Source organism: Solanum tuberosum, unplaced genomic scaffold, assembly GCF_000226075.1.
Source record: "Solanum tuberosum cultivar DM 1-3 516 R44 unplaced genomic scaffold, SolTub_3.0 scf00008, whole genome shotgun sequence".
Lineage (NCBI taxonomy): Eukaryota > Viridiplantae > Streptophyta > Magnoliopsida > Solanales > Solanaceae > Solanum > Solanum tuberosum.
Genome location: NW_006238934.1, coordinates 640,019 through 645,034, shown reverse-complemented (window position 1 = coordinate 645,034; position 5,016 = coordinate 640,019).

Here is a 5,016-nt window from a genome sequence, read left to right as displayed (position 1 = left end):
TATATATATATATATATATATATATATATAATAGGAGAGGAAAAAATGCCACATGTCATCACCAGAAAAATAGATTTTTTAAAATTATTAAATAATAGGATTAAATATTAAATTACTATTTTATTTTCTGTAATTATTTTAAATAATAAATAACAATTTTAAAAACAAATTTAAGAACAATTATTGAATATTATTAAAATTATTTTAAAATCTAAAAATACAAAAAAAAATTGCAAACACTACAAAAATAATGAAAAATTCAGAAAGCAATTTTCACAGCTTTAAAAATAAGACCGTTTCAAAAAATATATATAAGATAAATTATTAGAACTATTTATTGAATAATACACGGTTAGACAGTTATTACAAACAATAATTACTATCTTTCATATTATTTTTTAATCTTTAAAAAAGAAATTAAAAAATGTAAGATTTTCTTGATACATTCTAAAATAATTTTAAAAATAAGACAATTTCAAAAAAAATAAAAATTATAAGTTAAATTATTAGAATTATTTTTTGAATAATACACAATTATTAAAAATAATAATTACTACTTTTCTGTATTTTTAAAATCTTTTAAAAATTTAAACAAAAGAAACACAAAAATATAAGATTTTTTAAAAAGTAAACTAATTTATGCACGTTCCTATCCCCTTATTCAAGAACTAAGTAAGAAATATACATAAACTTAACTCCTCCGTTCTCCTTTTTTATATATGAAAATAGCCTAAATAATTAATTTAAAATTCAAATTTTAAAAGATGGATAACTAATCTTATGTATAAATTATACAACCCACATTTTTAGGAAAAAAACTACCCTTAACAGTTAACTCCATCTTTTTTAAAAACCTATTCACACCATAATTTTCTTATTGTCTTATCTTTATTCAACCTCTTAACATGATAACTTTTCTTACTTTTCATGGTGCTATTTCAGATCTTATAATTTCTTTTATAATAGATCCTTTGTTTCTGCGAACGAGTCTGTCTTTATGATTTGAAATGATGAGTTATATACATATAGTCCAAATTAGGATGGGGAAATCCTTACCAAGTCAGAATGTGGTGCATACCCAGCGAATTTGGATTGATGTTGGTTCTCTCTTTATTTTCTTAAGCAAATTGCACATATATTCTTCTTCTTTATTCACAATTTAGAATTATTATAATTCAATTTAGATTTTAGTATTTAAATTGTTATTAAGTAGTTAATTATTCTATCCAAATTAGCATAGAATTTACATGCGGATCGAGGAATGAAGGGAGAGGAATTTTAATAGTGTATTATGTCTATTTTACTTCATTTTTTATGAACTAATAAATGTGTTTGTATTTGACGCATTTGTTCAGGTGGGAGAAAATATGAAATAAGACTATATTGAAAATGTTGTTTTTCTATTTTAAATTTTATGCAGAAATTTTTTTCGGCTTCAAATTTGATATATGTATAAAGGTAACTTATCAAACTTAAGAAAAACTTCAATTTTAATAAAATGATAGCATAATATCATTTATGGATTGTACTCTATTATTTAAGTTAAAGTAATTTTTCTCTTTTTTTTTTCTTTCTAATTATATGGTGACTATATATATGTATATAAAGCTGGAAAGAAGAGATGTAGATTTGATATCAAATACACGAGTAAATATTTTGTTGTAAAGCGAGAACACACAAACAAGAGGAAATTAATGAAGAGTAAATGAAAAAATTGGTCAATAATTCTTAAAACAAGACCTACTTTTGAATTTTCAATACAATTGAGAAAATGGACTACATGAAAACTTCAACAAAAAAAATTACTGCATTTTGTTTGGTTCAATTTACAGACATTTGAATTCATAAATTATGGGATGACCTAATTAATTCATGCAAATTTATTTGATTAATTTACAAATTGTACACGTTAAAAAAATCAGCGGGTGTGTGTAATGTCATTTTCTAAATTTATTTTCTTAGTTCTAATACGGTTTGAGTTAAATTTTACATTTTCATTATTTTTTAAGTTTTACATTTTCATAATACCATTTCTTAGTACTTCTTTTAATAAAGTACTGTGAATGAGTAAATAGTGGATGATTAATAATACCAAAAATATTAGAATGAAATGTTTTAGAATTTAGCCCAAAAATTATAAATATGTAACTCTAAATCTGATAAAATTTACTCTAATTAGTTTTAAAAAAGAGGTACAACAAAATAAATGTCATAATAGAATATTGCAAAAATTAACTGTACATTGTAAATTATATATTTTATTAGATTATTTGTATAATATGTAAAGTGAGATTAGTTTATACTATCTTAACTTATGATGTATTTACGTGGACTTTAACTGAAGATTACATATAAGAATTTCTATGCATATTTTAATTCATTATATACACTATTGTTTTATGCGTATTAAATAATTTTAAAATTATTATTAAAAATTAAAAAATTAAAATAATGAAAATCGAAGGAATAGAACGAAAGAGAGCATAAATAAATAAAGTTCTAAATCAAAAGAAAATTATATACTTATCAATATCGAAAGGGAAGTTATAGTTAACATTCTGAAGTCAAGTGACAAAATAATAAAAAGTCTGAATTTTATTGATTTTAAATTAATATAGCGACATTAGGAGATAGTATTTAGTTGTGAATCTATATATTTGTATGTATTTAAAAAATTAATTTAGACAAACATAAAAATTGCTTTAAAAATATTACTTTCGACGAACTCATATCTGTTTTAGTTTGCTTGTGATAAACTAGGTATATTTTTTTTTTGAACAGTGGTATTATCTACGTTATGGTAAACAAAGAGTAATTACATGTTTGGTCAAAGAGCTAAAAATACTTTATAAAATAGCTTTTCAGAAAATGCTTTTGAAAAATAATAATATTTGTATTTGACTAAATTCATTCGAAAATTATTTTTGTTTGTTTGGTTATTATTTTTAAAAAAGTATATTTGTGAGACAAATTACAAAAAAAACATGTATCAATATACTTTTAATATTAAAATTATTTTACACAGACAAATTATTTTAAATATATATTATAAAAAATTAAGTTTATTCAAAATTAATTTTTTTATTTAAATAGAAAGTACATATCCTAAATTTTGATGAATATTATACATAGATTAATCAAATAAAATATTATATATTGATATAATATCATCATGCTGATTTTATATAACAAGAAATATCAAATAAAATAAATTAAAGAGTTATTCTACATATTAAATCATAAAATAATAACAAATAACATAAAAAATAATAATAAAGATTTTTTAATGTAAAATGAAGGATACGTACAATTCTAAAATGAAACTAAATTAAACGTATGAGATATGTTAATTAAATTAACAAGGGATATATTGATAAATATGTATAAATGATAGAAATACTTTTATCTTGATTTTGTTTTTTGCTTATGCTTTTGAATTTTTTAAGAAGGAGAAACTTTTAAGTTCTTCCCAATCACAAAAAAAAATAAAATCTTCTATTTAAAAGTAGTTTTACAGATTGTACAATTTTATTTTATTTTAAAAAAAAAAGAAGTAATTTTGACTTTTAAGCGCTTGGCCAAACAAATTCTAAATAAAATGACAAACTAATACAAAAACCTTCTACAAATGTTAATATTGTAATTGTTGAAATAGTGAATAAATACAAATACAGTAAGAAATAAGAAATAAAAAATTTATTGGATGATTATATTGTTGCAACATTTATATTTTATGTCTAATGTCCGTGTAGTAATTGATCACATTTGAATTTTGCAAGAATTAAGTTGAACACATTTTATAATACAACTTTGAGTAGAAAAATGTGAAATAAAATATTTTTTTATATATATTAAGTAGAAAATATTTCATACATTTCTTACTGCGATTAAAAAAAGCCTCAAACAGAATTATTTGTAGATAAGCATTTGAATTTCTAAATTAATATTGCTGACTAAGGATGATAAAGAAGACTTACAACTCTATCGGTTAAGGAAAAAGACTCTTTAAATTCATATATGATATACAATCTACATATATGTGTTTCAGTCTCCTCTTAGACTTTAACTAAAAGATGCTTTAATCAAAACTACGACTATCAATCTTAAAAATGTAAGATGAAATTAGTTAAAAAGGAAAGAGAACAAAGGATAAATAAAAATAATAAATAAGTACAAAAAAAGAAATATAAAATCCGCATTTTAAATTGCATTCAGTACAAAGATTTTGCTTGCATTTTTGTATCATTATAATAGTTTTTTAATTTTAATTTTAAGTTATAGATATATTTTCAAATTATGTGAATTTAAATATAATTTTTAGAATTTATAGATAATGTTTTTTTTTAAGTTGAAATATATTTTCCTGGGATAAGTCAAGTTGAATTTATAGATAAAGTTTTTTGTAGAATGGTCGAGGTGTTGAATCAATCAGAATTAAGTGCTCTTTATTTCCACTTAAAATGCTCAAGATAATCATGTGAAGCAACTAAAGAAACTCCAAAAATAAATAATTTTTTTATCGACATGTAATTTATGGTTATTAATGAATCAAACTATGCTATACATATTTATAAATAAAAGTTGATTTATGTGTTAATATTTATTTTTCATGAAATGATTAACTATTCATGTTATTAGATTCCATCCGGAAGCAATTCAATTAATTATTTATATTTTTTTGAATTATTAGTCCATTTTTAAAGTAGTCTACAATGATCATTAAAATTAAGCTATATATTCTTATTCAGTTCTTCGATCATAAAATACAATACAATCAAAATATAAAATATTAGAAGATGATCTAATTATTATTGAGCATCCATTACCCATTTAATTCTAGATAGGTAATTCAAGTTAGATTTGATGCTCCTTACAACTTAAAATTTCATGATAAATTGTATCATATTTGATACACTAATTTAAATGATACAAGTGTATACTATATATTCGAGTATAAATATAACGTAATTATTTTCTTTAAAACTATCCGCGCATCGCGCGGGTACGTATACTAGT